Genomic DNA, 21,061 nt, shown 5'->3' with positions numbered 1-21,061 from the left:
TGGGGAGAAACGGGCAGTTCATTTAGCAAATATTTATTGGGTGTATATTATGTACTGGATACTGTTCACTGCGTGTACAACAATGAACAAAACACAAAATCCTCGTTCTGACAGAGCTTATATTCAAGTGGAATAGACAAACAAGAAACAAAATTAAGACATTAAATATATGGCATGGTAAATGACAATAAATGCCATGGGGAAAAATAAAGATCATGCTCTGTGGGGCTATCTGAGGAACAATTTTGAATAAGGTATTCTCTGATGCCTCCCTGAAAAAGGGAGTCGAGAGCCTAGGTTTCCAGGGGGTGGGGATTGAGCCTTAGAGAACACTGTGTATGGAGGGAGCCCTGGCGGGGGCCAACTATAGTTGGGACAATTGGAATCTGTTTTCTGTCCTTGTCCCAAGTGCAGTTGCTGAGTTGACAAGGTGGGGGAGCCAGAACCCCACAGCACTGGTGTTTAGATGAGATTATTTTTTTAAAATATGTACACAACAACCAAACCCCCTGATTTTGTCATCCATCAGAATTGTTGTGCAAACTGAGTTTGCACAACCCTGTCCTGATAGGGCCATTGGGAAATGCCATTGGACACAGCCAACATATCTTTATGCAGATAATCTTTAATAGTCTGGGGAGGGAATTGTGTAAAGAGGTAATAAGTTAAGATTGGACAGAGAGGTTTTCATTTCAGAAAACAATGAAAATTGAATGGCAATTTTCAAACAATTTTCAAACAATTGAAAACAAGAATGGCAATTTAGAAGGTATCAATCTAGGGTGGTAATCAGGTGCCAGAAACCTTCGATGACTGATTTTCTAAAGGCTGACCCAGCACTCCTTGAATTACAAAGATGGCTCAGAAATCAACAAGACACCCACTGCTTTAGGCTACCCACTGCTTTAGGGTACGACAAAGCCCTTTTGGATGCTAGGGCAGGAAACAGTATGTGGCAGAGTTTCCGTTCTCTGTTTTCATGGCTTTAAGTCCCCAGTGCTTCTAAGATGGCTGAAGCAAGCAGCTATCTTGAAGTTACCTTAAATGTTGAAGCAAAACCCAGCAACCCACTTACCAGAGCAGCCCTGGAAGGTCATTGAAGGTACAAGGAGTGAACTAACTTCTCCTTGCAGTTTTGGTAGTCTGAGACTATTTCCAACACATTTACAAGTATGGTCCCTTGAATATTTGATTTACATCAAAGACTTTGAGGGTGCACAGGCAAATGGCAGTATTTGCTCTCAATAGTCTACACTTGAATAGAAGAGGATGCATTGTTCAGTAGGATATTAACACACTGACAGGTCTTGAAAATGATATTGCAGGCACAGCGTTGTACTTTGGGGGTTTCATGAATATCTTCACAAAAACTCCAGAACTCATCATTTTCCTTACTTCGTGAATGAGTAAAACAATTTGCAGAGCTAGTGAGTGGTGGAGCCAGGATGTGCGTGAGTCTGCTTGTTGGGGTCGCCCTTTGTGTAGCCCCTGTGTTTCACGTTTCAATGCAGTTGCCATCTTTCCCACCAGGAGACATTGTGAATTCTAGATTTCAAGGACAGGGAGGAAGGAAGGCTCTTAAGTTTACTTATTTGATCCGTGACTTCTTCTCTCCAGTTGTCAGTTGCGCAATGCCAAGCAGGTTAAACGGTGATGATGTTTCCAACCTAGTTTCCAGAAAAACACTATCATGAAATATCTTTTCTGGGACAAGCTCTTTAAAAACCCTCAGGGCTACACACAGTGTGCAGGATGTGGGTTTCAGTTCTGAGGTGCTATATTACTCTTCCCCACAATGCAGCACTGTGCTTCTAGGAATGACGGTTTCCCACTGTCTCTGGTGACAATCCATCGACACAAACCTGCTCCATATGATATGTTCCTTTGACCAAAGAAGAAAGAACTTGAATGGCAATGTTTATAAATAGGTCCCCCTCTTCTGCTTCTCTGGGAACCAGGCCCTGATTTATCCTTAAAGAAAAATAAATAGTACAGAAGGTGCAAACATTGCCTTGAAAGAACCCAGTTCAGTGTGGGTTCAGACATCTTCCTTCCAGGAAAGGAGTGTCCAGACCTCCCAGCCCCGGTCTTGCTTGTCCAGGCTCCTGGGGGGTCTGCCAAGACCAGGGTCTTCTGAGGCTTCGTGAGCTGAGGTTGGGCTTCCAGGGAGAGCCTCTGTGTTAGTGAGCTTTCTAATGCAGTCGTTAGTGAAGCAGGAAATAAAAAAGCTGATATTTTGAAGGGGGAGCATTGTCTTGGGATTATTTTTTATGAACTAAAGACACTTAAGTGTTGCTGATTTATCTTCATATCAGATACTATGAGCAAATTTCCCAGTTGCCTCTTTGTGCTTTTGGCAATCATGGACTAGATATAGGATGGAGTAGACCAAATCAGAGTTGGCTACCCCAAAGTTCAGGACTCTTAATCTTCTTTACTCCAAATATGTAACTTAGAATTGTTTCCAAAGTTTTCCAAGTTGCAGGTAGACACCCAGCTTGAGCAACAGGCAGAGTAGATTCCATCACCAAGTTTTCTGCTTTCAGGACAATTATCCTGGACTGAACAGATGCCTGCATCTCCCCTAAATAATTCTTTTTTGTTATCACATTCTGCTTCTGAGGGTACTGTTTCTGAATAAAGAAACCTTTGTCATGTGAAGAGCTTTCTGCTTCTACACATGATTGGGATTCTCAGAGGACCCTGCAGGACTGCTCCACACATCCTCCTGTGTCAGGGCTGGAATGAGACCATGCTGAACCCAAGTGCCTTAGAAGTTGGAATATAAATTATGTCAAGTCCTGTTCAGTGTTGTAACATTTGCTAATCCTTATTAGATATGGATAAATTCTCATGGCTTAATTTGGCATGTTGAGCCAGTTCTTCAGATTGTCTTTGGGGACTGGAAAGGAAATGCACAACTTTACTATAATTTTTCTTTTGTTTCTTTAAAATAGGACATAATTTTTTATTGTTAGCTGGTGGAAACATTGGTGAATCGTGGCCAACTGTGGCTCACCCCCACAGGAAGAAAGCCTCGGACTTTAGCTGAGAACATATTCTTTGAAACAAACCAGAATATTTGATTTTTGAAATATCTGCGTACTTAGAAAACATTGCTGTTCAACAAATATTAATGTTCTGACTAAGACCAAGAGAATTGAGGAAGTAAGAGCTACGATTTCTCTCTGAGGAAAATTTCAGTAGAGTGATGTGTCATCCTTTAGTTTAGTAATAACTCCACTAAACATGGAAAGGTCCATGAGGGTGCAGATACAGCCACAAGAATTCACAGAGCATCCCTACCACTCTTGCTTCTTGCTCTCTCCAAAGTAGAAGGAGCAAGGTGTGGGCCAGAAGTCAGGCATCTCACATTCCTCTACCAGATCACCCCCATATCATGACCTTGGGCAGATCCTGTCATTTTCCTTTCATTTCTGGAATTTACTCCAAAAATGTATATTTGATATTTGGTTCTCCCTTTTTTTTTTTTTTGCCAAAAAGTTCTATGTTGAAAACCACTGTTGAGTATTTTAAGTTGGGTGGGTAGAAAGCTAGTGTCATATTCTTCATTCTTTCATCAGCATCACACACAATTTGGCCATGAATGCTCATAATCACCTTCAAGGGATAGAAATCTTGTCAAATTTGATGAATCTGATCAGGCTTTGGGTTATTGAATTGGTGCTATTAACTGCAAAATTATTTAAGTGAGACTCTGGTTGTGCTCTTAAGTGCAAATTTGTTTTAACAGGTACGTTTTGTAAATTTTTATGAGCAAGAATCCTCTTGGGCAAATCTACAGGAATTCTCAATGAGATTCGGACAGACATTTTTCATCTCTGGGTTGGTTTTTTTAGAAAAGTGGTGACATAAACAAACCAGATTCTGTCCTTTTGGCCATACCCAATCTTCAGCTTCTGCTGAATGCAGGACCCAAATTACCCCCACATCTCATGAAATTCTGTTGAAAAATGTTGGTCCCTGTGCACTGTGCACAAAAGCCAAATCACTTTTGGAATGTTCCATGGAACTCTGAGAATCCAGATAGGGATCAAGGAAACAACACAACATCTTTTCCCCTCTGTTCAAGCTGTTGATTGACATATGGGAGATTACTCTCCTTACCTTGAACCATCTCAGGTAAAACCTTAGATCTAATGTCTAATGTTTGTTGATTCACTTATTTGTTTGTTTTTATTATTGTATTTTTGTTCTCAAACTCAGAGAATGCAAAAAAGCAGTTCTGGAAAAGGAAAGCAAGTGCTCGTTTTCTAGTTAAAGCAATATTCTTCTGATAGTTTGCCAGGATATTGGGGTGTTTCTTAGATCCTTTACATTACTGAAATGTAAATCAAAGAAAGAGCTTCCAGAACAAACCAAACAAAAACCACATACTTATTCAGAGACAGAATTGGTATAGACTCGAACTGGGTTTTACATCTAACAAAACCAAGATCTTTACTGGCATGAAACTATCCTACAACCTTAAGAGGAAGAGAGCCCTGAGGAAGTGAGAAAACTTGAAAAGGAGAATGAAGGAATTGTTTCCTGATTTTCTTCAGCAGTAGCATTCTGAGAAAAAAGAGTGAGAAACCTTGGGCATTTTCTAAGTACACAGTGATTTCCAGCTTGGAAATTCCAAAAGATTACTGCTGTACCCCACAGACTCATGAATAAAGAAGGAAGGTCACAGATTAGGAAGGAAAATAAAAGGAAATAATTATAAAAATGATACAGGTTATTTTAACTTCCAGTTCTTTATAATTTTCTATCTCAAGGAAAAATCTCAAGAACAATTTGCATGTGTCTTAATGTTAAAAATAGTTAGATTAACTGCGGCAGCCGTTCCTAAACCTGGCTCTGTTTTGACGTGTCCTGGTGAACTTCTTCCTTACCTTCATCAAATAGCAGCTCCAGGGCCAGCCTTCTGGCCCAGGCACACAAAATCGCAGGGGAGGAGCCCAAAAACTGATGAGTCTGTTATGAGAAATACCGACCTAATGAAAAAGATCAGCAACACCCAAAACTGGGAATCCTGGGGTCCTCATTCTATAGATTATCTTCCAAATCCCAGCACTGTGAATATAAAATAAAAGCCAAGATTTGGGATGCCTTTAGGCTGCAATTTTGACCAGAAGAGATGTACCTGGGGGCTGGTATGAAAACGTGTAACAGGAGTGAGGGTGGGAGTGGAGATAAACCTGTCAGCACAGGGCACAGTATGATAATGGAGAAGAGACAGTTGGTCAACAGAGTTTATTGTGCACAAAGAGGATCTGAGCCTTTTTCCAGACATTCCAAAGCTATAAAAAGGAATCGGAAGCTACAGGCCGAGCTCAGGTGCCTGGGGGACCTTCTTTGCTGTCCAACAGCCTGCTCTTGCCATTTGCACAGACTCAGAGAGATATCAGATGTAAATAGCTATTCAGTGGCTTAACTTTGACCATTTGACCCAGGCCTTCTGGCCACAATTGTAGTTCTCACTCTCCAGGACATTCCCAGTTATGAAAATTGTTTGAACTGGGCTCATTTTGAGCACAGCTGCTGTAGAGGCTTCGGACCTGGTTATGGAGGGAGAGGGCCTTCCTGGAAAGAAGCACCAGGGTGGACATGAGTCTGTGTCCACGCGATTAGAGCCAGACCATCTTTGGGGAGTTTCTGTGGAGGAAGTTGGGAGGAAATGGGAAAGTGGAGAGGGAGAGCTTGGCCTGGCCTGGTGACTGAACTATCTCATGTACAAGACAATAGGGAGCCACCGTGTATTCTTAATAGAGAGTGTGATATCAGAACTCTCAATAGGAAGCAAGCTTGGAACCAGTATTTTTGATTAATGATAAATGGCTTCTCAGCTTAAATTGCTGGGTCATTTCTGCTTGTGAGAGCTTGTCCCGAGTTTGATGAAGTTTGGGCACCTCCCAGAGCATATTCCTGTTTTTTTGCATACTTAAAAATACAGTCACTCCTCACTTAATATCCCTGATAGATTCTTAGAAATGTTGATTTTAAGCCAAATAAAAGAAACCAACTTCACCACAGACTAATTAATAGAAACAAGAGTTAAGTTCCTGTTGCGTATGCCTGGTCACAAAATATCATTTAAGTTCTAAATAAAGACACCCCCCCCCCAGTAATTCTAATATGTAATAATCATTTGTATTTATCCATTAATTTTTTCAACCTGTTCATCCCAATTTAAGGTTAGGGGTGGCTGGAGCATACAGGACAGTTCAGGGCACAAGACAGGAGGAGCCTTCCCTGGACAGGACGGCCTCCTATCACGTGTGTGCACACACACACTCACACTCACCTACACACACACACATACAAACCCACACTCACATTTACTCAGCCTGGGACATTTCAGGTACACCAATGTGCCTTAAGATGCATGTCTTTGGGTTGGGGGAGAAAACTGGAGGACCAGGATGAAACCCACACAGAGAATTTTGGAGAATGTGCAAACTCCACACAATAGTGGCCACAAAAGGGAATTGATTTTTTTCTTTTCTCATCAACATTATAATGAAACAACGTTGAAAGAAAGAAACAACATTTTTCCAGGACTTGCTTTGATTAGTCAGTAATGATTTGGGTCTTTCACTAATATTCCCCACTCCTACCATACCAAAGAAAAATTAGCTGCTTCCTTCAGTTATAGAGCCTATGGAACATGAAAATTTGAAGTCTTTACTTTGTATCACAAAGTTCAAATCGTGTTCTATAAAGCTTCAGCACCTGAGAGATTCTTGAGCCAATCATTAACCTTTAATTTCCTAGAAATAAAGTACTTATTCTGCTACCACTTTCCAATGCACATATTTCTAAATTATCATTATGAAGCATTATTCCTTTTTTCATGGGTTATTTTCCAAAATTGGAGAGAAAGAGAACGAGGGAATCAGAGAGAGAGAGAAAAAGAGAGTGTCTACCGTTTGATTTTGGGTGCTGTTATTTGTTTCTCTGAGTATGACCTGGTCTGTAATGTCCCCAGGCACATGCTGTTTCTGAGCCGTAATTATGCTTTTTAACCCACTCCTTTATGTCTGGGTCCTTAATGTCCAAGCTCCTATATAATTACCAAGTTCAGTGTGTGGGAATGAGACAAATATTTTTTGCATGACTTTAGTCTATACATTACTGCAATGCCATATTATTCCAAGATATTTCCTGAACTTGGAGCCATGTTATTAACTCTCTCAACTTGAAAAGACCCAGCAAAGAGATACTCCCAATCTTTGGCCCTTGATGTGAAACTCAGATGGATAGTGACTTGATCCAGCTGAGGGCCCTGGGGCTCTTGGGGGAGGAATTTGAATTTGGCACTGGTGCCTTGATTCGGAGCCTGACAGGGATTTGCAAACCTTTCCTTTTCCATCCAGCTGTTTTACACAACCCCAGTCATGCCTCTTTGCAGTTGTGAAGTTCATGAATTCTTTAGTATTTGCAAGGCAACAGGTTTGTTAACTGCTTCTCCTAAAGGAAGTTGCTGCACTAGTTTGCTAAACTAGAGAGAGAACGGTGATGCTGATTGTTAAGGGTAATCAGAATTTTAAAGGATCAGGCTGAAAGAAGAGCATAGACCAAGAAGGCAGGGCTCCACTTAATCCTAAAATGTTGAAGTTCACCAAATATATGACAACAGAAGTTCAAAGTCCCCAGGTCAATCTCGGTAGTCTCTTCCCCTGAACTGAAATTACTTCAACACCATTTTCTCCTTATTCGAGAAGCAATTTATATCTCAGCATTTTTGTATATGGAGCTGTTTCATTTATTTGTTCTTGTGTTATTTTCTCCCATTTCTTGACTAGTCAAATAATTTAGAAAGGAATAAAAGAGAAAAATAAACTCCGTGAAATCAAAGCACTCAGCAATAACTATCAATGTTTTACCTCATTTTTCTGGACCTTTTCCACACATGTATTTCTATACACACACATATATATATATATATGTAAACCCCCAATATGTTTACATGGAGATATTTATACATTATATAATACGGGCATGTTTTACTCTCTGCTTTGCTTTCCATTCAATTATTTGTGCGATACTTTTCCCTTTAGATGAATATAATTATACATTACTCTTAAATGGTTTCTCAGATTTCTATTATATGAATAATGGATATCCAAGGTATATTCAATGATTTATTAAAACAAAATTCTGATATATGTACATTTTTTCTATTTCTCATTGTTGCTATGACCAGTGTCCCAGTAGGATCATCTGGGACCAGCATCCCATCCTTTTATATTCATCCCTGTGTTCCCTCCTGTTCAGCTTCCTTTTCAGGAGGAGACGTTTAGACACCAGGATCTGCATATTGTGAATTTTTAGAGTATTTGAAAGATTTCTCTTGAGAAATTTTATACCAATTTACAATCCTGCAAACAGTGGGCAAATGTGCCTAATAATAATAATAATATATAGACAGGAAATCAATGTTCCATTTTCTATGGCTTCTCTGAATTTTACCCACCCCAGATATTTGCCTCTAAATACCTAAAAGGCAAATGCTTTTACAAAGTACTTTAGGTTTGATATCAGTCCTCCCCAGATTCCAGAATAAGTTATATACTTGAAGGTTTGTAAAGTAAAATCAACAATCTCTAAGATTCTTTATTTGTTCATGGGGATTAGGTAATGCTAAACTCACTTTGATTTTTGATAAGGCTAATGTAAAGGTAGCTCAAGGGAATTGCATATTCACAAAGGTAGAGGGATTTCAGCTAGACATTTGACACAGTTCCATACATTTTTTTAAAATTATTTTATTACTTTTTTTAAGATTTATTTATTTATACAAGAACTGGGGTACTGGTCAGAAGCTTGGGAGGGTAAGAAGATTCACCAGAGACAGAGCAGAGAGCAGAACAGGCAGACTGACGAAATACACTGCTGAGGGGAGCAGCAGGCGCGGCAGGAGAGGTCTGCCATGCCATGTGGGTTTCTCCCTGGCTAGCCCGGAATCAAACCCTCGCTGCAGAGGCTGCAGACAGTTTCACAGCACTGTGCTCAACTGCTGCGCCCCTGGGGAGGCCCCCATACATCTTTTTTTTTTTTTTTTTTTTTTTGCCAGAGAAATAAGGACTAAATGATTGTCCAGTTGGGTGAATTTATAATTCATTGAATAACTCAATCTTGGATGAACTGATTTAGGAATCACCTCAACAGGAACATTGTCAGAAGGGAGAGACTCCAGCCTTTCCATATACATGGATGTAATAACATACAGCATTTGAAAAAACACATTTTGAATATCTGATGCCTCAAAACTGGGAAGGTTTGCTGAAACAATGAAAGACATAATTAGAATTGAGAAATATCTCAGCAGAGTGAAACAATAGACCCAGCTTTAATAAGCAGATATTCATAGAGGAAAAGAACTTTATACTTAGAATTAAAATTTTGGTTGTGTGTGTGTAGCAATGGTAGGAAATGCAACTACTGTATGTTTAATCAGTTTTAAATTTGAATACTAGTCATCATTGCACAGTACATGCTAACATATCAATGCAGAGTATATTCATTAATTTTAAAAGTGTTTAATGCAGATAAGGACGCATGTAAAAACAGATTCACGTTCTGCTCAGGGAATTACTCTCCATGAGGAGCCCTGACATATGCAATGAGCCCATGTGTGATGGGATGCAGAAGGGGAATTAGGAAAAGTACAGACTGTCTAGTGGAGTGGATAAAAAATGATTACCACAAAGAAGTTAGAGATAAAATGTATAACTATATTTAAATGTCTAAAGATCTGGGCTCCTCCAAAAAGTCAGAATGAGGATGGTGGACTGAAACTGCAGCCCAAAAGCGTGGAATATAGGGGGATATGAGGACATCCTAGTTATAGTCAATTAATAGATTATCTCATAAGGCATTGGGTTTACCATTGTGGTGGTAATGCATCTACCAGGACTGCTATATAGAGAAATCCTTTTTGGGGAAAAGGTGGTGGCAGCTTTTTTCTATCAACACATGCATGATGAGTGACATTTATATGTCCACTGCTTCTGGGTGACTCAGACTCTGGAAAACCCAAGTCTTTTACTGAGAAGTAAAGTGCCAAATTTATTTTTTAAAGAATATATGCATGTGTCTGCACTTGCATTATGCATGCCACTTTTCTGGAAAGATTGGCAGAATACCTTTAACGGTTGGAGTAGATATTGGGGTAGGGAGAATATCACTTTTCTTTTTATAAAATCTTCATAAATGTCTATTTTTATATAATTAAAAACTTATGGATGTTATGAAAAAAGTTATAGTCAAATAAGTAGTTGTCCTAGAAAACTAAGGCTCATATCTCAAAGAAATGAAAAAGTCATACTATCTATTAGCATTGAGACTAGAATGATTAGGTATTTGATGCTGTTCAGACCACAAGAATGGAAATTAATACCATAGTTCTTTGGAATGCAAAACAAAAGTTGTGAGGTGGGCCCATGGTGTTCTCATTCATGATTATGGTGGTCTTGTCTACATTTACCAACCAAATGGGAGGGCACCCAGGAGCAGGATGGGCCTGGGGACAGCAGTACAGTGCTCTGGGCTTCTGGGTTTATGAATGACTTTCAACTTACTTGTCTCACATTCTTGTTCTGTAAAGTGAACTTGGATTTATGGTTGGTACTAACAACGCATGAATCTGGAATATTCCGGCCAGTCCTCATATGTAGGAGTGAGATTTGAGATAGCTCCTGAAACCCTCTACTCTCAGAGAAGATCACTCTAACTTCCTATTTACCCAGCTCTTCTAATGCCCTAATGCTGTGAAGACCCATTATTTGCTTTAATAACTGTCTTTGTTGGGGTTCAAGTTTAAATACATTTTGATATTTTGTCCTTATGCCTTTTCAACTGAAGGATCACAGAAAAATCAGGCTTTTGGATTTTACCTTAGATAGGTGATTAAGAGAAATTGATTTTCAAAATGTATCTGGTTGATAAATCTAATCTGATGAGTTGGGGAGGAGGGGAAGGAGCAGAATAGCATGATCCACTGGCCATTTCATCCCTTCTGGAAATCGGATTTCCATTACATCCCACCCAGAAATCTACTTTGCCGCTTCCTCGGTGTTAAGTTTTCCAAAAGAAGAAGTGGGCGTTATAGATGGGTTTTACTTTTTATGTGCTAGGGGAATATCAGCTTGGAGAAGTATGTGAAGGGACCTGGGAATGATATTTCTGTCATGTTTGTGTCTAAAGGGGCCCATGGAGACCTTTTATTAAGAGTGGAATATATGACTCAGATTCCTTCCACGTAGAACTAACTTGGTTCTAGTTCGGGCAAGTTTAGAGTATCCCATATAAAGCTAGTGAGGGTCTGAAATCCAAACAGAGGGAAGACAGCTCAGCGAGCAACTCAATGAGAAGATAAACGCCGGAGGGAATGTTTCATAGTTTTGGTATTTGGGACACTCCACTGCCATTTCTCTCTTCCCATTTGTTTTTCAACTGATTGGAAAACTACTAATAAATGTGTTTACATTTTCTCCGCTTGTTTTACCCAAGTGTGAGAGCAGCTGGGGAGAGGAGTTTGTTCTCTGGCCAAGCCCGAGCCGTCTCTCCCTCTGTCCTCCTCTTGCTCTCCCGCTGCCAGGCCTGTCCTTGTCTCACCACCACTCTCTTGGGGTTCTGTTTGTGTTCAGCACTGGCCAGCAGCCCCACCACATGTTTTGCATTGCTCACACCCTCTTCTCTCCCCCTTTTGTTGTCATTTGTTTTGTTTTGAAGGGAGTGAGGTGTGAGGTGCTGTTGGGTTTATGCCCTTCCACTGAGCTTCAGAACTGGGGGCAGGCCCAGGTTTCATTCACTCCCATTTCTGCATGGAGGGAGGACAAAAGCTCCTGTTGGGGAACATCCTCTTGTCCTCTGACTGTTCTTTGGGGTGCATTCATTCTCTCGGGGCTCTCCAGAGTTCTAGTCTTTGGAGTCTGCAACCCGATTTATTTTAAATGCTTGGTTCTTTCCTTCTACTGATGGTGTCTCAAGCTTCAGTGTTTTTAGAGAATTAACTTTTTTTTTTTTTTAAAGATTTATTTATTTATTTATACAAGCACTGGGTACAGTCAGAAGCGCGGGAGGGTGAGAGAATTCACCAGAGCCAGAGTGGGGAGCAGAGCAGGCAGAAGAACCGAAGTACACTGCTGAGGGGAGCAGAAGGTGGCAGGAGAGGTCTGCGCGCCATGTGGGACCCTCCTCTAGTGGCCGGGGAGCAGCCGGGGATCGAACCGGCGCTGCAGAGGCTGCGGGCAGCTTTGCAACCCAGCGCTCAACCACTGCGCCACCAGGGAGGCCTTAGAGAATTAGCTTTAATTAGTTTTGTGTGTCTGTGACATAGTTTCTATGCATTCTATGCATTATCTGCTTAATGTGCTTGTTAGAATTTATTCAAATACATTTTAAAGTCAAACTGTAACTATTGAAAAGTTTGTTCACTCCCTGTGAATCATCTTGTATACCTCCAGGTGTGTGGACGTGTCTTCTTAGCCCTTATTGTGTAACACTTTCTGTCCCTTCCTCAGATGCTTCTGGGTCACTCTGCCCTCTCAAGTCTTCCTTAGAATGGGATTTCACCTCTGTTGCCTATCGTATTTTCTTCTGTTTGGGCATACCCTGAACATTTATTTTCATTCTTTAGTTGGGGATGATTTGCTGGCTCTGCCCAGACCAGTGATAACAAATATTTGTCGAATAAATGAATCAAATGAAGATCTTTACCTCCCTTATCAGCACAGTTTTAGAATCTGAAATTCAGTGCCTTGCAAAAATCCTTTTTTATTCCTTATTTTCTTTTTCTTCTTCCATCTCTCTCTCCCTTTCTTCTTTTCCAGTCTCCCATCTTTTCTCCCTCCCTTTTTTTCTTCCTTTCCTCTTTTCTTTCTTTGCAGTTACAAAATTGGAATTTGATTTTGAAGCTCACTTTCTAAAGAAACGCATAATGGACTTGCCAGAATGTGTCCATGTCCTTAGTTTATTAGGAGAGTCTGGAGTTTGAGACCCTCTATTGACTCTCTGAGTTAAAACAGTTTAGATTCCACATAAAATATGCATTGTTTACCCAGGCTCTTCATACTCTGCATACTGTTACAGTCCTTGAAGAGCTTGTCACTGACAAGTAAGATAAATGAATGAAGAGGACTTTACAAGTGTTTAAAAGCTAAGTATAGCATGTGCTGCCCACTACTTAATTAAACAGACCTGCGCTTAACTAAGTAACTCCGGGTGGAAACTTCTAGGGCCTTTCCCATCCCCCAGACCCCACCATCCCCACCAGTGTTCAGAATGTTAGAAATTCCTTGGTCCTCTGCAGTTGTTAATGTTTTAGGTTTGAAACCTGCTTATTGGTTGAAGTATTATTAGTTAGCATGAATTGTGAATAATGACTTTTGAATTTATATTAGGGTTGGTCAGCAGTATGGATTCTTTTGGGACTTGAGCAAGATTTTATATGTCTGAGTTTCATTCTTTTCACCGAAAACTTTCAAATCACAAATGAGCTGCGTCTCTTCTCAACTGTGATTGGGGTCAGTGTCTGAGACTCAGAGCCCATTTTCAGATCCATCTTATAATGATTAGTTTTTAATGAAGGAGCCAGACCCTATGGATCCAAGCAGTAGGGAATGGGGGGGGGGCAGTAGATTACAGGAGCATCTGAGCAAATGTACCATTGGTATCATATTTGTAAATTTCTTGGTTTTTCTAAGTGTCAGTTTCTTCATCTGTAAAGTGGGAATAGCAGCCTCTGCCAGGACTGATAGTTGAGCCATATGCCTTTGAACTGCTCTTGGTGCTTATGCTTTCTGCCTCTATCATAGCAGCTTTTAAAGATTTTGAATCCAGAGCCCTCTCCAGCCTATATCACAGACTATGTATGACTGATTAAGTGAGATAACAATCACAAAGTCACAGGCAGAGCCAGGTAAATATTGGATGCTTGACGTTTACTGGTGGTTCCATCTCATAGTCCCTGCCCTCTTTCTGCCACCATTAAGGATCCTAATTGCCACATTATCAGCAGAATACCTAGAGGTAGTTTTCTAGAAATAATTCACACCCATGGGCTGCATTGCCTGGTAGCAGAAGAGAGGTGATGATGTTCCTGGAGACAGCCATTGTCCAAACACTTTGGGAATTCCTCAGGTCCCAAACGGGGCAGCAGGAAGTAATTTACCAGAATCATTTCTCTGCCCTGATTTTAGAAGAAAGAATTAAGTAGAACAAATGTGCAATAAGAATAAGACCAGTAAACCACTGTATATCCATGTGGCATCTGGTTCATGTTAAAGACATTCTTCCCTCTCTTACCCATTTTATAGATAGAGAAATGGAGGCTTATGGAAAAGTTATTCAGTCTGAGTCTCAGAGTGAATATTTGGCAGAAATGGAATTTGTGCCAGGCCTGTGTTGCTTGCCCAGGAAGGTGAGAGCTATGTTTGTCTCCCTAGGTGATGAGGGAAAGACCTGGTAGTCATGAGAATGTCAGTCCTGTACACAAGTTAGACATGGGCCTATTAATTCCTCAACAAAGGTTTGAGCAGGAACTCTAACAAAAAAGCAGATTCAGAACAAGTATTTGGTGCAGGTAGTTTATATGAGAGGTGATCCTAAGAAGTGGGCTGAGAAAATGGAGACACGAGACAAGGAAGGAATAAGGCCAGTAAGGGTGCAGGAATGGGCGTTTTCCTGCAGTAGTTAACCAGGACTGCACCCTGCTGAGAACTTACTGAAGGATTCTGGAACACGCCATAGTGTTTTCTCACTAAGGTACACGACTCTCGTCATCCATCACCTCCCTCCTTCATAGACTGGGATTCTTCTAAGGACGTGAGCTCTCCGACACTCCTGATTTGCCTTGTTCCCTGATCAAACCTGCACTTGTGGCCAGAGGAAGGCCTCAGCAGAGAGAGGTGTAGGGGCTTAAGGTGCATAAACAGCAACACATCCAGGACTGTGCACTCCAGCTGCAAGCGACCGCCAGGATGGAACAAGAGGATAGGGAGGGGCACTTACATTCTTTATAACAATTAAAAATGAAGTAAAATTAGAGTACTTAATGAGTAGGTACAAAAATGGAAGCCAAACCGTCCATGGCGACCTACTAATTTTCTGTCTATAAATAAGGACCAAGGGAGGTGCCTTCAGCAAAGTTGGGAGAGAGTCTCATCAATGTTCTATTTGGCTGCAGATGGATCACAGGAAGGATTGATCAGCTTGATGAGTTGGGGAAGGTCAGACAAGTTTTCAAAGCAGGATTGATGCTGTAGCAGTGGACTGTGTAGGTACTTGCAAATATGTAGATGTCCAGAAATTGGTCCACTTTCCCAGAGATGTCACAGTTTGATATGTGAGCATATGACTGGGACTTTGTCTTAAATTCCTTCCAGAGTGCCCCACGTTGATAAGTTCTGGGAAATAAGACAGTGAATTACTTCTCCAATTTGATTCCTGATCTCCCCACATCCAGTAAAGGAATGAAGGAACCCCCCCCCCACCACACACACACACACACACACACACACACACTCACACACTCTCACATTGAGTTCCAGTTCCCTCGTTCACCTGTTTTCCTCTCAAGGTGATTAGAGGGTAAGTTTATCATGGAATCTCTCCAGCTCACTCTTCCTTATAACTAAATCCAAGCCAACTTCAAATCTCACTGGAAAGGGCACCTTATCTATTGAATGTTACTTAGTGCTTCTGCCTTCAGCTAGAGGGGATTTCTCCTGTTTCCGGACATTCGTGTAAACCAAACCCTTCTTTCTCTTCTCTCCTTTTGCTCCCCATATTGTGTTATAGTCTGTACCCTGAGTCCTCACTTCTTAGTTTTCTTTGCCTTGTCCTTTGTATCTGGTCTGGGACCTTACCCTTCCTTTCACTACTGTACAACCCTAGAGTCAGAATCTGGGTAGGTGTCTTGTCCCTCCACTCCCTAACTGAGCAATCAGGGGCTTAGTTTTCTCATATGAAAAAGAAGGCTTAGAAGACTAGCTTTTGTTATTGCGACAGCAAGGATTCAATGAGAACATTCTGGTCAAATACTTAGCTTGGCACATACTTGTTGCAGTCCTTGTGGTTATAGAAGATTGGTGAGTGATGGATGAATTTCTGTGCAGTGTCCACAGTCAAAGCCTTTCCATTACTGAATCTTACTTATTCCTATAAGGTTCCTCAAGGCAGCATAGTCCCCTAGTAGCTTCTTCATCTCCTGTTTCATTTTCTTCTCCAAGATTGAACCCAGCATGGGAATCCAGACCGCACTGAATTATGATTTGATGCTTGTGGATCTAGTAGATGTCCAGGAAATCCCTCCTCTCCTCACTATTCAGTTGTGGTCTGATTTCTCCATCTTTTACTTGAAAACAAGGATTGTTGACCTTGCTCTGATTTGGCAGAAACAAGACCAGTAGAAGAGTGCTGGACTATTTCAGATTTCCTTGGCAGCAAAGAGAGAGAAAAAGAAAGCCTGATAGAAGAAAGTGTAATTGCTATTGTATAGTATTATCTCCATATCCCATAGCAACAAATCTTATTATACTTTTTCTTATTTAAACCACATTCATGAAAGTTTTATTGTTAACTTGATCCAGATGACTGATCAAAGCATAGTTCGTTATTGCTACCTTACTAAAATATTTTTAAAGGCAGTTTTAATATTACACTTTTATAGCTACATATTGCCATTAAGCTATTGAGTCTATTACTAGTCAATCAAGGATTTTCATTTTGTTTCAAGAGCTCCTTGGATAAACTCTTCAGAAATATCAAGAGAGATGGAGTATATGGCACCATTTCACAGATGGTGTTCATCAGAAATTTTAGTTAATGGATAAAGTTTCAGTTTTCCACGGTTGACTTTTGATGCTAACAATGTGTTATAAAGGTCCCTGCTCCTCCAAAGGTTAGAGGGTAGTAAAGAAATGAACCCCACAACACCCTAATACCCTTTATTCTTAATGAGGTCAGTAACTGGAGGCAGAAAGTAAATTCACTGGGTATATTTTACTAAAGAATGAATTTTTTTTTAAGAAGACCAGTTTCACTTTTCCATTAGCTTCAAACTATACATCAATCCTGTTTTCCAGCCCCCAACTACCATGACAAAAAGTATCACAAAAAGAGTTACAGACTGAACTAGCTCATCACAGATGTTAATTATGTATTTTTTTCCTTTCATCTGTTTTAAAGTGCCCTGTACTCTTTCCATTTATTCCTTTAAGAATTCACACATTTATTTGACACACAGTTACTTACTACCTATACACCAGACTCTATCGTCCCTCAAGAGAGGTGCCAGGCCAGGTGTTGAATACGGGAGTCATTCAGACATAGTCCTTTCTTTGGAAGAATTTCAACATGGTGGTAGAGAAAGGCAAGAAGGTGCAAGAAAATTTGCACTTATTGAGATAAGTGCTGTTAATGGGAGTGGGTTCGGGGAAGGTACAGGATTCTGGAGGGGGTAGTGGAAGAGTATTTAATCCCTTCTGAGCCTGGTTTAGGGGAGGCACTTCTAGAAGTGACTGGCATTGCAGCTAAGACCAGAAGAACTAATGGGCATAGCTCAGGTTAAGGCTTAGAGGGTGAAGGGGCGTGATGGAAACAGAACCAGAAGAGGGGAGATGAGAGGTGAGGCTGTCTGGTGAACAGCAGTTACCTTGTAAGAGCCCGGCAAGCTTCGGAGGAGCTGGGGCTGTTTTCTTGAGGGTGGGGAGCCTCTGCGGAACTTGAAGTCAGGGAGCAACCGGAATCTAGTGTCACTCTGGCTGTGGATTATGTTGAATAGGAAGCAACAATGCAGCGGGAGAGCTGTTAGGAGACTATTGCCCTGGAGAAATAAGGTGGTGCCTGGAAGAAAGAGGAAGTAGAAAATGGAATCTGATTAGATTTGTCTCAGCAGCCATGACATAATATACTAAAACGAATATAACACAGCCAAAGGCAAAAGTGTCAGGTCAGCAGTTTGGTAGACACCGAAAAGGAAATAAAATGGGCTTCAGTGAATTGCTAAATGAGTCCACGAGGTCCCAAGTGCAGTGCCGTGGAAAGCTAGCCCTGTCCAACTCTATATTAGTTTTCCTGAGATTTCAGTCACGACGGTGCACATTTGCTGTTTAAGGCTTTGTGGTGGGTACCTCGTGTATCTGATGGCTGTGGGGATATGAACCATTACACATGGAATCAACTGGTAAATGTGTCTGGGGTTATTTGAACAAATAGTATCCTTGTTCCAATCCTTGTTGCAATTTTCTGCAGTTTTTTTTTTCCATGGACCGTCAGGGAGTGTTATTCATGGCTTCCTATCCTTCCAGATCATTCTTGGTGGGTTAGGAAACTGAATCACCTGGTCAGATGAGGTTAGGTAGTGTCAATTTAAAAATACTTTTTTTTTTTAATTTGACAATTTAAATTCGACAATGAAATGAGCTGTATTGGTCAGACGTTTTCATCAAGGGAAAAAACTAGTAACCAGCCTGTGAGAAATCGGTCACAGTTTAGGGGATACATTACAAGCAAGATAAATAAAAATGGTCTAGAGTATCACGCCAAACTCTCATTTTTCATCTCCGTTTCACACTCTTCTCTTCCAGCCCAGACTAATCAAAAGAAGCCTCTTCCGCTCACAATTGCTCTGTGTACATTTCCCCCAGATCTGGTATTCACATGAACAACGTGGTTTATTTATATTTCAGCACCAAATTGGAAAGATGACATCATTCATTTACAGTCTTTATCCCATGACATGCCTACTCTCCAACACCTCATTTCAGCAGACACATTTAGGACTGCATAGAGCATCTTGTTTAGCTTGTGCATTCTTTTATGGGATACAGTTCAAAGGTAGGGAACTTTAGGCTTGTCGCTGGTAAGAAAATAATCTCATAAAATCACGGGAGCTTCCCCAGAGGATAAGGACATTATGATGTTTACAATAGCAGAGTTATTATTTGTTCATTTAGGCTCCATCGTTCATTCTTGGGCAAGTCCCTTCCTTCTTGACCACAGCAGATCTTACAGCTCCCTTCAGGCTCTCAGAATTCTATTAGAAGAAACAATTCCAGATTTATTAGTTCATGAGTTCAAAAGTACAGGCTCCTGACAATACTGGAATTTTAGGTGTGAATGCTGAATTTCAGAATCTTGTGCACAGGGGCGACTTAATAAAGGGAATCTCAGGACTTGGTTGGCAACAGCTCCCTGAACCTGCTCTTTCTCACAAGATGACTCGTCCGTTGGGCCTCTGACACTTTAAGTGGACAAGTGAAAGATGGAAAGTCTATCAGCTGCCAAAGGTTGCCTGGGATTTTTTATTTAATTTTTAGGTGGATCTTTCCCTCTATTTTTATTGCTATTATTTATATACATACTTTTTTTTTTTTAACAATCACTCTGGGACCTTCCAAATATTGGACACATTTTTAAAAATGGATGGGGTAAATCAGGAAACATCCTTTAGCAGGCAGAATTTGGACATAAGGTGTTTTCAAAACTTAACAAAACCAAAGGCTTTATAGGAAAGCTGTTTCTACCTGGCTAGCTATTTGCCTTCTCTGTTTATCACATGGCATAGAGAAAAGTCTAGAGATTGAGAATTAGAAGATCCCCAAAATCAACTTATTTTATGTCAAGAAAGAGTCTCTGAGGGCCAAAACATATGTCTTGATTTTCTAACTGGAAATGAGAGCTGAAACACTTCCTCCCAGGAAAGTTTTGAAGATAAGATGGATTGTATATGAAAAAGACTGCAAAAATACACCATCTTAAGCCCAAATTTCTCTTATTTAATCAGAGCTTTATTTATGTCACATAATAAAATTCCAGTGGTTGGAAGCTCTGACAGCCCAGGTCCAGCTCTCTACAAGTGCTGATGGCTCAGTGTCATCTGCAATCGCCAATGGGATTGTTATGGCAACTTCTGAGACATCCTCAACTCTCAGTGACCTTCCCTGGCTGAAAACAAACATGTAGCTGGCCTCTGGGGATGGCAGCACCCTCAAAAGCATGGCCCCCTCTTTCTTTCAGTCACTCATTGCAGCAACATGCATAGTGTCTGTGCATCTGCCTGGCCCTGGGCTAGGCTCACAGGAGAGGTAGATGCCAGATAGACTGATAATCCCTTGGTTATAGAGCTGTGGTTAGCAGGAGGCACGCATCGCCTGGCCTCAAGAATGGGCTCAGAGAAAGTCTCCTGGAGAAAAAATTGTGAGTAAGCTAGATAGAGAAGTTAAAGGGAAAGGAAGGGGCTAGAAGAGATGTCACAGGCAAAGAAAGCAACATGTATTAAGAGGTTTCTTATCGTAAATAACAACAATAATAGTAGTGACATCATTTGACTTTTATTGTGAGCTCTTAAGTGCCACGTCCTGCACTGCTCCTTGAAGTCCATCCTATTACTTGCTCCTAACAGCGACCCTAAAGTGGGTCATTTTAGAAATGAGGAAACAATGGCTTAGAAATAGTTAACTCTCAAAAGACCACTGCCCAGCGAAGACATAAAGCAGGACTTGACAACCTTATCTCCAAACCCACGCTTGTATTCTTTACATTTCCTGCTCTTCTGGGCTGTATATGTTTTTATGTCTTTTTCCATGGTCTTTAGACCTTTTTTTAGACTCTGTGACCCTGTTAGCTCAAGTCACCTCTGGTCTGGTTTTTGCCCTTCATAAGCATAATAAAGCATACAATTCTGTTCGTTGTGACACCAAATTGTCTCACATGACAAATATGGTGGGGCACGAATGAGGGTGGTCAGCTCTTCGCTACCAACTTCACTCCTTTTCTTCCATTTTCCCAAAGAGCAATATCAACTTAAATGCCCACAGAGAGCCCTTTTCCTCGAAGTCATCCCAGCAACAAGTCATCTTTGTTGTTTTCATATTTAGGAACTTTTGAGTCGTTTCCAGCCTTGTGTTGTGAGATCACTGTTTGTAGTTGTGTGTCTTCACCCACCTCTTCCCCATGTGTCATCCAGGGCTTCCTTCTCTTGCTTGCTCCAGAGGGTCTGATGTGATTGTTGGCACTTTGTGACTGACGCTTACTCTGGATTCTGTGA

The 21,061-nt window shown here is 40.8% G+C and overlaps 1 protein-coding gene across 4 annotated transcripts in view; it reads left to right on the top strand.

Annotated features, from left to right (window-relative positions):
* Window positions 1–21,061, top strand: part of ERC2 (ELKS/RAB6-interacting/CAST family member 2) — an 847,094-nt gene that overhangs the window by 633,701 nt on the left and 192,332 nt on the right. The window lies entirely within an intron of this gene.

Source organism: Talpa occidentalis, unplaced genomic scaffold, assembly GCF_014898055.3.
Source record: "Talpa occidentalis isolate TD23 unplaced genomic scaffold, MPIMG_talOcc4v2.1 talOcc4.10, whole genome shotgun sequence".
Lineage (NCBI taxonomy): Eukaryota > Metazoa > Chordata > Mammalia > Eulipotyphla > Talpidae > Talpa > Talpa occidentalis.
Note: the sequence above shows the minus strand (reverse complement) of the source record. Positions and strands in the feature narration are given on the sequence as shown.